We start from the raw sequence: 13,277 nt of genomic DNA on the forward strand, positions 1-13,277 counted from the left end.
TCGTTTTACAATTGCGAATTATCAGTAGTGAATGTTATTTTATTACATGCTTGGATATATATTCTATTTCAAGAAGAGTAAAATCACATATAACGTACACAATTAATGGCAAATCAATTTTTACTTTAATATGAAATTAGCATCCATTTAACTGTCCCCTTTTTATATTTCAACAGAATTGTTAATATTTTAGGAATAACTCTTCCTTTACTACCAACAATTAATTTTGTATAACGTTTTGATCTGAAAAAGTGTTTTTTTTTTGTCCATTTTCATCCATTATCTTCCAGCCATCTTTCATCTTAATTACAGAAATTGAAAAATTAGTGCATATTTTTTAAGTTATCTTTGAAATATTTCTGTTCTAGCTATATCCGGCGCCACTTTTAATAGATAGTAAAATTTTAAATGACTAAATATGCCGGAAATGAACTCATTCACTTGTAAAATTGATCCAACTCCAGACCGAGCAGATATTATTTCGATAATGCAGAATCATATCAGTTATGTAAATTGTCTAACTCAGCAAGTCGTTAATCTATATTCGATGATACATGTAACATACAGTTGAAATCCCAAAAGATGGCTTGGTATTAGAAAGGTTCAACTAAATCTCTCCTGTTCAACAGCAAGATCCGTGATAAAGAGGATTATTCAGTGTAAGAGGGATTTATAAATACACTGCCTCAGTCGAACAGAATATGAGGTTAAATATGATGTCCCGTGTTGGAAGCGTGCTATTTTTGCAGAAAACCCTTCTCTTCCCTTTCAACAACTCTTTCTTTGGTATGTAATTGTTTTTTTACATCAAAGATTTCCTCCAATAACAATAACAAAACATTACACAGAAAACTAAAAATTGAACACAAAGAAACCCACAAAATACAAAACTGTAGTTAAAAAAACCTAGGTGCTCCGGAAGGGTATGCATTTTCTGACAATGCAAACAAGGGAAGACAACGTCATGGTCAGGTTTTGAGAGGAAAGATAATCAAGAGAAAAGAAAACTGAAGATTGAGCAACACGAACAAAACCTAAAACCGAGATTAAAATCAGATGTTCTGGAGAGGTAAAGAGTGCCTGTAGCTCATTACACGTGAAAATCCGGTATCGAGTTGCATTCGGTCAATTATAAGGAAAGGACGGGATAGTGGTAACGACAAATTAAACCATATCCATGTTCACGAACCAATTCATGATTTTGTCATCACCTCCGAAGAGAAGAATTCAGTTTCATCATTAAAATGACATTTGGTTCTATTAGAAATCTAAATTTTGCTCCACCCATACTGGTCGATTCATTTTACCGGACCGTCTTATTAGCCTAGTAATCTAATTCATTCTAGTCCTGATATGCTTGAAATGTTTTCAATTGAACATTAAAGAAGCCGAAATGAATTAATCAGTTTCATTGCTATAGCTGAAAAAATGACCATTTGACATTTTTTAAGCATGACCTGTTAAGTATCGGTTTTATTTCTTTTCCTTCGCGCTATTTATTTTAAATTGACTGCGGTAGGTTGAACAAACAAGTTTTTTCTTGTCTTCTGTAATTTTTTTCTTCTTAAATGCTGACACGTCAACAAAAACACTGCATTTTATGATAATCAAAGCTTTTATGACAACTGGTATTTAACAAATATGTTTAAAGAACTGGTGAAGTAAATGCAATTTGAACATATCTGTATGTCATTTTTGCTTATATTTCCACTTCAGTTGTTATAATAGAGGGACTTGGCGTCGCTGAAATCTCATCTAGGTGTGTCACGCTCATTTGCTACCATTTCAAGCCTGAGAAATTCAAAATGTGTATGACATCGTTGAATTAAATGTCATTAGTTCCACCACACTATTCTACTCCTATGATCTTTACTTGTTATTTCCAGTTCGATTCATATATTCTAGTGTTTTGGCAATTAAGTTCTAAAATTACTTTCTTTAACTAAAATATAAGGGAATATATCAATTTTGTATACCAGTAGATCTATAAGTTAAAGGAAAAAAGAAAAGGCTTGAATAATATATAAACTTCTGCAATTTTGGCTTGAGTCAAGATTTCTAGTTGTAAATTAATTATCAGACTGCCCTTGTTGGTTGGATTCAAGATAAAGAACCACAAGAAAAACAGCCTCCTGTGTTGTTCTTTCATAACTAGTACATGTATTGATATTTGTTCCTTTTCAATGGCATTGTTGGTTCTTCATTATCTGATGTTTGATCGTGACGATAACATACATTATTGAATTGTTGCACTGTAGTTTTTTTTGTGTCTTTACTCATTGTTGATAGACAGTAAGACGGTGCTCTGACCATACCAGTAGATGTTTATTGTGTCTTCATTTTTTACGGATAGTTAGTCCTCCGGCAATCCTACTACATCGGATTTTTATATTCATATAGTACCCTTTATTTGACTTCTGGTAAACACTGTATCTATAAGTGAAAGGGTATGCCGGTTACATCACTTTTCTGGTGGGGAGGGGATGAAAATGAATTACAGCTGATTACGAAAAAGAAAACATTTACCGGTGTGTGTTTGTGATTTTATTCAAATTAATAATGTTGGATAATGTCGCTCTATTTCATTAACAGTGATTGTAGAAGCAGCATCATGTACACTATCGGACAAATTTCAAATAAAACATCTTGTAGCAACGATTTTGCCAATCTGGTGGTGTTCGATATCTGTATTTTGGCATTGCACAAGGTCGTGCTTTTCTCCGACTGTTAATGACGTCTCTACACTAAATCCATTGGATGTTGAGTGTGTACTGATTGATTTTTTAGTCTTAGATCCATGATCTTTTCATTAGTTGTTATTGGATTTGAACTAGCTGTAAGTAACTGCGAGTACTCTCAGATCTGTATCTAGTGTCTTTTTTGTTGTAGGGATGTATAAATACCCTGCCACGCCCGGTCTGTGTTTTTGTTAGGTGTTTTTCTGCTTTGTATCGATTTGACGAATAAAGCTTTTTCAACTGATTTTTATAAATTGTTCTTATGGTGTACTGTTACACCACTGTCCCAGGTTATGGGAGGGTTCGGCGCCAACAAACTAGTCTAACCCCGACTGAATATCATATTTGTTTTTCGTTCATAGTTTTGTACATAAATCAGGCCATTAGTTTTCTCGTTTGAATTGTTTTACATTTGTCATTTCTGGGCTTTTTATAGCTGACTGTGCTATATGGGTTTTGCTCATTGTTGAAGGCCGTATAGTTGTAAACTTCTATGTCATTTGGTCTTTGGTAGAGAGTTGTCTCATTGGAAATCCTACCACATCTTCTTATATTCATAAGACAAATATTGGCAATATCATTCAACGTGAAGATTTATTAAAATCGTTTTTTTTAACGGTCAAACTAATTCATCAACTTTTAACACCAGTTTTTGATATCGCGATTTCTGTCTGCAGACTAGTGACCATACGTGTATTATTGAATTAAATATGTAAAATATTTTTTTCTTAAAATGTATCCTTTTTGAAATGTACAATATTTTGTCTAATTTATTTATTTTAAAATTTGAAACGGCCTGCATCAAGATAATTGAAAGGCGGCACGCTACTTTAAGCAATATATACCAATCTTACATAACAACAATGAATGTAATTCTTAGAAATTTGCTGTTTGTCCAGATGTTGTGCGGGTAAAAGAAATTTCAGTAAATATTTAGATATAAGGTAAAATGCATAACAATTCATGACTTGCATTGCTGTAAAAAGTGGTTTAAATTTATAATTCGAATATCTCGTACCATAGATTTAAACAAAACCGACAGTGAACATGTTGTACTTCATAGCTTTCATAAAAAAGGAAATGGACTCGCATATATGCATATCAAAGTTTGCAGAAAGTTTAGTCTGAAAGTTTGAAAAAGGGGCGCAGGTTTATCCCTGCCATTGTATTTGGCTCTTATATTTGATTTATCATTTATGGGCAAGATATATAACTGAATAGTTATTGTTAGGACGTTTGTATTGTCTTAAGAATACGCAGGGAAAAAGTCTACACTTATAAATAACAATTTCGGTCCATAATAACAGTCAGGCCTTATAAATAATATATAATTCTCTTAAGGATAAGAATTACCTTAAACTTTTACTGAACTTTAATGTATGTAATAGGATTAAAGCTATTGGTGTATCAAATTTCATGCTATTGTTTTGATATTGCTTAATAGTTAGTATACAATTTAACCATATTTAAAGCCTCTCTGGAGCTTAGTCACTGAAGCACCTGTTTATAACGAACAGATTATCAGATCAATCCATACCAATAGGTTAAATGTCTCTATTATATTATGTGTGTGTGCATTTATGATTTATAAAAGAATGTAATCAAATAAACCTGTTTTATTAGTGCAAATATTTCTGTTAGGATTCCATGCGATTAAGCGACGGCTCAATCGTCCCATGTTTTGGATCGTTTCCACGCCTAAACAATTAGTTCTTTATTTGTACTCTATTGAACACACCTATATCGATTCATGTTTTTGTTCATACAGCAATTTTCAAAAAGCAATCAAGTGTGCATTTTTTTCGTGGTAGTAGGAGTTAATAAATGCTCTCAGGGAAAACGTATATTAAAGGTAGGTTTGTAGTAGATACTAAATTATTCCTCCTAGCAACTATTCATAAAAGATTCGTTTTTTTAAACATAAAACATAAATTTAATTGTAATTATGCAACTGAAAGATTTTGCCTACGATATATCAATCATTCAGTTTGAACGGTTGCCTAGGCTATTTGAAGAATATCCATCGGAAAGATGAGATATTTCAATATAGGCACTTCATATAATAAGTTACTCGTCTCTTCTATATCAAACAAGAAAGTTGAAAACTTGCCTCACTTAATAAAACATCCTTCGGAAGTTGCAATATTAAAATATTGGAACGTATATAAGAGGTAATTCGTCTATTCAATATAAAGCAAGAAGGTTGAAGAAACATGCCTCATTTACTGTTAAAAAATAATGTGTGAAAAAAAAAACATTTTTACCTCATCATCCAAGACTTCTTATATAATTCAGTGTTGTAAACAAAACAAAAAGTTTTAAGTTAAAAATTCTATTGTCGACTGAAGAGTCATGCTATCAGTATCAAAGATCAATACATCATCAATTTCGCGGTTCAGTGAAGCTTTGATAAAAAAATCATATACAGTATAGGTTAAGAAACGTACCGTATTCCGGTAAAAAAACAAAAATTATGTAGAATTGTTCAGTCTAATGTATTGATCTGTATTAATATAACTTACTTTATAGATATACTTTATTGAATATCTTTCCCTAGATATTCAATAACTAATTTAAAGGGATACTTAATTGAAGCTGTAGATTGAGTAAATTGTTAACAGCAAAGGTGCAATAAAATTGATTAATTAAAAAAAAAAAAAAAAAAAAAAGAAACATGCCTCAACTTAATGAAATATCCTTCGGAAGATGGAATATTAAAATATTAGTGCTTATATAGGAGGTAATTATCATTTGGAAGTTGGAATATTAAAATATGGGTACTTATAAAGGGGTAACTTGTCTGTACTATATAAAGCAATCGGGTTGAATACTTGCCTTGATATATTTTTAAGAATATCTTTAGGATAGCATGAATATCCAAATACAGGCTCCCATAAGAGGCAACTTTTCTATACCAAATAAATTATTCAGTTTGAACAATTACCTTGACGTGTTATCGAGTGTCCTATAGATAGTTTCTACACAATGTCATGTAGACACTTATAAGAGAAAACGATAAGATTTTCCTGTAAACTTAAAATTGCGTTGGTATATTTAACTGTAACATGAGAGTTAAAAAGAGAATATGAACAGGTTAGAGCCATCATTGTAGTGAATATTTATTACAGTTAAAGTTACGTCTCTAGGTCATTTGTACCAATACCGCATGTCAAAGTTGACCTTAAAAAGTTTAATGGATTTGACTATTCTATTTATGTCCTATTTTGGTAATACAACTTCTAACGTTGTGCGCAGCGTAGTTACATATCAACTTCTAACATTGCAGCGTAGTTATACATCAACTTCTAACGTTGCAGCGTAGTTACACATCAACTTCTAACGTTGCAGCGTAGTTACACATCAACTTCTAACGTTGCAGCAAAGTTACACGGTTAGAGTGTTCCTGAAAATCAAGGAAAGCGCCTCGGACGAACGAAATTTATAAAGTGTCTATTTCATGTAATGGGTAACTAGGAATTACTTAGTTACTAACATGATTGTTGTTCACAATGTTTTCATTGAAGCTTCGAAATATACCATCGTAGATCATATAAATGTTGGTCAAAATGGTAATTGCATGTAAAAGCTAATTAGGCTATATATAATTGTTAAGGGTTTCTGTGAGGGTCTTCATTTCAGTATTTTAATTTTTTGGACATTTTTGTCTTTTTATTGTTCATTATATTTAATCACCCCATTCTTCTCTGTTCCTTATTTTTTGTCCATTTTTCTCCTACTTTATTCCCCACCTCCGTCCTCATTATCTATTACATCCAGATCCCCAATAAGCCCAATATATTGATTAAATCAATAGTACATGTAGAAATAAATTATTCCAAGTAAGGAATAATTGATTGTTTGTTTGTTGATTGTTTTACCCAATGGATGATATTGTATGGATCACCAATAAAATGACACCAATTGATATGCATGTAATTTTGGTTGGTTACAACAATATCCGAGACTCTTTGATTAATTGATTGTTGTTTGTTTCAAATCCGATACCCTTATAAGAAGACAAATTTAAAAGAGCAGTTTGGTTCAGACATGAAATATTTGACACGATGGGTACTCGATTTTTTAAATTATTTTTTGTGTAGTTTTGTGAACTGGTGTTAGCTTGATTAGCTTTTTACCATGGTATTTTCTGTTTGTCTTTAGTTTACTTTTTGGATTACCTATTTAGTATATTCTCCCCTTTTTACACTCAATACAACAATGTCCGAATGTTTTAAATGGTCCAATGCAAAAATGGCAGCAGTCCTTTTGTGCCAATTGCTATTTTCAAGATGTATCCTTTGCGCAAAATATCATTTTTCAAGGGTATCGATCGCGCCAATTTACCTGTACATACATTTATGTATTTACCGTTCATAATTATCCCTTATAAATTGTGGCTACTAAAAAAAAAGAAGATTTATGGAATAAATAGGACGGAATGCCAAAGATGTATAAAGCCTGCATCATTGAAGAGCTATATGATCAAAAGGGATCTAAAAATAGACAAATTAATCTAAGGTCAACTTTTCCTGATGGAGTTGGAACCAATTACCTTCTTAATAATTTCTAAATTTATCAACGGAAAATTTTATAAAAAGGTTTTAATAAATCATGTAAGTAGCACCAAATCAATCACCTTAACATCGCCGAGGTAAACTGATGGTCCCATACCCGGTTAAAAAGGAGAAGTGAAGTTATTAATTGTTTTTTATTCAAATAAATTGGCGTAATCGTATACTTTCTTTTTGTCGCAAACGATACTAATTTTTAGAATCAGTGGCGCAAACGTGCATTGGCGTATCTGATTTGAGGCGCAAAAGGACTCATTTTTGGCGCAAACGGATTTCTCCCGTTTAAACATAATCGCCACCCAACAAGTCCCAATATAGGATATGCATGCAACAACATTTCATTATTATATCTAATCAATAACGTACTCAAAGTGAACTTTTATGTACTTTTACTGTGTGATATATATCTTTGTGTCTATTGTTAAATTGTCCATGAAGACACAAAACTCTTTGATATATTATTGCTTGTAGACGTTTACTTAATCAATATCTATACGTATCCAATATTACCATTGTTTCAAGTGGTTACGATATACATGTATTTATAATTATAGCACTCATTCAAGTCTTGTGTTGATGGAAACCGTAAACATGATAAAAATCGAAATTAATCAAATAAGTTGATGCATATTTCATTAAATCGATTCTCATAGGCAATACCCGTGATCGAAAGGTAAAATATATACAAAATATACCTGAAAAATTATGATATGAAAATAAAACCACTATTTACTATAAAATGTGGAGAAAATACCAAGGGGGCAATCAAAAACCATAAGTTGAAGAAAAACAAACAACACTCCATGCGTTTAATTATACATGTATAAAAAGGAAACTGACGTTCAGTTGCCAGGTTATCTTGCTGCATACTCTTTTTTTAGTTTTGACGTTTAAAAATTTCACTACGTAGTTTCGAACTCGACGTTTGGGACCCTCGGCGCCTTACTTATGGTGGCTCATATATAAGAGATATACATAACGATACGATGGGATAGCTCATTGTTGAGGCTAAAAAGTAAGCTTCTGTTGTTTTTTCTCTTTACAATTTGATCTAGGACTATGATTCACACAGTTGTAGTAGGTTAAAAGGTGGTTTTTCTTCGGTGCAATTTCACAGAATTCTAAGAGTGTGAATATTGCAAATATAACCGCTTCCAACTTTGTCTTATGTAGTCGCGTCATACTTAAAAGAAAATTAAACTCATTTAAACTTTCGACTATCTCAATGTATAATAAAACACTGACAATATCCATCCATTGACTGGGGTAAAGAAATATGGTCACCTTGACTTCTATCCGGCTGTTTTAAAAAACCACGCTTATTTGGGTTCTGTGTAACTGTGCGGGATGTATAAATACGTAGCCACAATGTCAGTCGGAATGAGAAAGTTAAATCCGATATTTCTATTCTTATCCCGAATATGCATCTAATATTTACACTGACCCTTAAACAAACAATAATCAATCAGCTGTTCTCTTCCTGGATACGCACGTTAAACAGACAACAATAAATCAATAGTATAATTTTTTGGACCTCAATTGTACGTATTAAGAGTACAAAATTACATACTGTCGTGTTGTGCTATGTGATACCAATTTTGTTTAAAGTGTTCATACATTTCTATGTCAAGTATCCTCTGTATTATATTGCTTATTAATGCCTCATATTTTTTTTTTTAAATCATTTCTCATCCATTGTCCTTTCTTTTCTATTGGCAATACATATGTTTGAGGTTAAGGTACATGGTATTAGTATTTTCAGTTGGACGCAGAAAAATCCAACAACCATATGATAAGTGGAAGAAGGTAAACAACAAAAAATGTGAATAAAAGACAAACTGCAGTCAACTAAAAATTACAAAAAGATAAAAAAAAAAACTCGAACTCCGCTAAAAGCTAAAACTTGTACATAAAAGTTGAACACAAATGGGACACAATTAGTCAATGAAACTGTACATAAAGATAGGCATCACTTGCAATGTTGTTCTCTTTGAAATATTTAGGCATACAGATTGAAAGCATGAAATTCAGAAGCCAGCCATGTCTTTTTTGGTACATTTTCCTTACTAAAATAAATTATATAACAACTATTCACTCATACTTCAAAAAGTCAATAAATCTAAATTTATCGATCATTCATTAAAGTTAAAAAAAAATAACCAACAACCCCGCCCTGTCTTATATGACTAATGGACACTCACGTTGATAATGAACTGCTTCATTGTGTGTATGTATTTGTAGGCGTACTTTCATCTATATTTGCTACTGTACGGAGTCTTTATATTTTCCTTCAGGTGAAAATACCTACACTTATAATCCCATTTGTTAGGCTATTAAAATGTTAACATTGATGGCAGTTTACGATTACATTTCGTACTAACTGGAGGTTAACACATAAACGTCGTTTATAGAGTTTTACATGCATTGGTGTGTGCTGAGATGATATCATATGAGAGAAAGTTAAAGTGACTTCATTATTTTATTGATGAATGTCATTTAAGGAATCTTATGGTCATATTTCATATTTATCTTATACAACATGTCCGATTATCCCATGTAAATTAATTTCTACCATCTAAAAGACCCATTAGTTTTAGGTCTCTGGTCGTGTGTATATATTATAAATATATTTTAAAAAAATGGCCGAATTGATAGCAAATTGTAAATAAATCTTGTAAAAATTAAGGGGTATGAATTATATAGTTCATGCATCATTTCATAGTGTCAACGTTAATACCATGAATAAATTATAGCTGTGTTAATATTTACCAGCAATTTTGAGGGTAGTAACAGAACTTTAAAAAAAGTGTGATAAAGTTTTGAACTCAAAGATGAAATTTGGTGCCGTGAAAAGGCTTAAGATCTAATATCTTGAAACAAAATGTAATAAATAAAGTATAATTGTAATTAATGATGAAGTCGATGTAACACAAAAGCTCTTTGGAGCTAACCAGGGGCTACCCGGAAAACTGCCGCCCGGAATATGACCCATTCTGAGAAGCTCGTTTTGTGGAAAGAATGCATAAATACGAAACTACGTCCAATCTTAAATTCAATGCCCCATGTTTGTAGAGCACCACACTTCCTGCATGATAAAAAATTCTGACAATCTCATTTGCATTTCATGTTTCCCTTAAGCTTTTCTGACTCAAGTGTATCACTTTCTGTTTAATATGACTTTAAATCTCGCTGTCCAGGTCTCAATTCATCAGGATTTAAGTACTTAAGGTCGACCTTCTATCCTATTATTATAAAAATAAATATAAATAAAGATTAACAAATATACAGAGGGTTTATACAGTCAATCACTTGTCTCCATTGGATTTATATTATGCTTGTGTAATTTAAAAAGTAAACACCTATATTAAATGTTTCGGTCAAGCGTTTTAAACTTGACACGGTTGGACAAACAAATACGGTATAAAATCGTATATGATAGAGATACAAGCTTTGCATGTAATTGTAATTAAAAGTAGATTTAAGATATATGTCAATGAGACAGCAACCTAACGACAGATAAAAACAAAAAGATATCTACAAGTCATCATACTGTCTTCAAAGTCTAGACAAGAAGTGATAAAGACAAAGACTAATAAATAAAAACAAGGAGATGTGGTATGATTGCCAATGAGACAGCTATCCACCCTATTTCAAATGAGTGGTGACACCATTTTTTATTTTGGTTTGATCCATGTTCCATGGTTAATATGTATATTTATCTTACCACCTATACATTTCTAGGAATATGATTGGTTAAAAGCAACCGCGTGGAGACCGTGTATATTTCATATTGGGTTAGTAGGCGTGGTTTATTTCAATTCACGGTGAGTAGTGGTGTTACGTCCCTTTGCGAAAACAACACGGTGTTGAGGAAAAATCTGAAAGGTTACAACAGACGAAGAAATTGATGATCAACGATTGAAATCAATTCATAAAACATAAAAAGCTAACAAGTTGTTATTGTTGGCATTTGTTTTTGTATTCATTGTATGCACTCTATATATGTATTCATTGTATGCACTCTACATATGTATTCATTGTTTGCACCCTACATATGTATTCATTGTATGCACTCTACATATGTATTTATTGTATGCACTCTACATACGTATTCATTTCGGGTCTTGGTGGCTAAATGATCGTAAGTAATGTATTTTTTTTTATAGACATGTTTTAAATAAAGGAGGGAATCTGTTCAAATAAGAATTTATACTTTAATTTGGCGAAGCTTGACAAAAATAAGTTATATTTAAACGAAAACCAGCCCTTTTCTTTTATTCATAATCAATGTTCACAATGTTCTGAAATTGCAGAGTTAGGGACCAATAACTCTTAATTCAGTGTCATTATGATTGTGTTATACCCAACTGAACGATGCCATTTTACTTTTCTGTCTAGTGACTAGGAAATAGGTGTGTGTATTACATTGCTAAAAGTAAATTCATCATTCGGTTCAACGATGTTTGATCATACATATATATTTTTAAAACACTTGTCAAACCGGTTTTTTTACGTATTTAATATTCAAATCGTAGTAGAGTCACGTTAAAGTCAACGTCTATGATATAAGATTACTATATAATCTCAGCTATGATACATCATTGTAATTGACTAATAGACTTTTTCTAAAGGAGTTATGAAACTGCAAATATTTATTAGAATGTTAAAAAAAAAAATCCAAATAATAAAAGCATGCAAAATTGAAGGCGAGATATTTATGTCACGTGGTAATTATTTTTTTAAATGTGAATGAGACTAACTAATTACTACAATTTTACGATTGTAAGTTAATAATCTTCTTGTTTATTATGTATCGCAGTCTGTTGTGTTATACTCATGGTCAGGCTATAGGATTGTTGTTTATTATGTATCGCAGTCTGTTGTGTTATACTCATGGTCAGGCTATGGGATTGTTGTTTGTTATGTATCGCAGTCTGTTGTGTTATACTCATGGTCCGGCTATGGGATTGTTGTTTACTATGTATCGCAGTCTGTTGTGTTATACTCATGGTCCGGCTATGGGATTGTTGTTTACTATGTATCGCAGTCTGTTGTGTTATACTCATGGTCAGGCTATGGGATTGTTGTTTATTATGTATCGCTGTCTGTTGTGTTATACTCATGGTCAGGCTATGGGATTGTTGTTTATTATGTATCGCTGTCTGTTGTGTTATACTCATGGTCAGGCTATGGGATTGTTGTTTATTATGTATCGCAGTCTGTTATGTTATACTCATGGTCAGGCTATGGGATTGTTGTTTATTATGTATCGCAGTCTGTTGTGTTATACTCATGGTCAGGCTATGGGATTGTTGTTTATTATGTATAGCAGTCTGTTGTGTTATACTCATGGTCAGACTATGGAATTATTGACAAACTTACCCTCGTGATTTAATTGGGGAATTTAGTAATGGAGGTGGACAGCCAATATAGAAGATAGCCTGTTACAGTCAGAATGATAATTAGAATATAGACGACTGGTGAATGATTCGAATAAAAACAGTTTAAACCAGGGTTATTAAAATAGAACAAAAACAAGAACATATTTTATTACCAATTAAGGGCCCACAAGGGGCATATAGAGAATACATGTATAAGGGATAAGAACATTGATTAGCATATATGTATAACGTGCAGTAACCATCATGGCATCGAATTCAGCTTCCTCTTTCCAACTAGATATCATTCACCCAGTACCGTACATTGTATCCCTGTTTATTTTAAATTTGGAGGAACACACATTATATAATTTGAAAGTAGTTTAAGTCAAACTTTTATATGCACAAAAAACACTGGCCGTGACATTTTCCCTAGATATTAATTTCACTTGCAAAATCGTGCAATTTTATTATTCGACAATATGTATGTTCTAATCCTATTTTGTCTTTAGTAATTTGAGATTCCTGTTGATATAGTTTATATAATTTGCAATACTTTGGTTGTAACAATGCCTATTTACTATAAATTG

The 13,277-nt window shown here is 32.0% G+C and overlaps 1 protein-coding gene across 1 annotated transcript in view; it reads left to right on the forward strand.

The window, feature by feature from the left end:
* The first annotated feature begins 4,460 nt into the window (after positions 1-4,460).
* Positions 4,461-13,277, forward strand: part of LOC127701469 (hemicentin-1-like) — a 105,253-nt gene continuing 96,436 nt past the window's right edge. Inside the window, exon 1 of the mRNA XM_052205336.1 lies at positions 4,461-4,590. The gene's annotated coding sequence lies outside the window, so the exon portion shown is untranslated. The remainder of the gene's footprint in view (positions 4,591-13,277) is intronic.

This window comes from Mytilus californianus, unplaced genomic scaffold (genome assembly GCF_021869535.1).
Source record: "Mytilus californianus isolate M0D057914Y unplaced genomic scaffold, xbMytCali1.0.p SCAF_5, whole genome shotgun sequence".
Classification (NCBI taxonomy): Eukaryota; Metazoa; Mollusca; class Bivalvia; order Mytilida; family Mytilidae; genus Mytilus; species Mytilus californianus.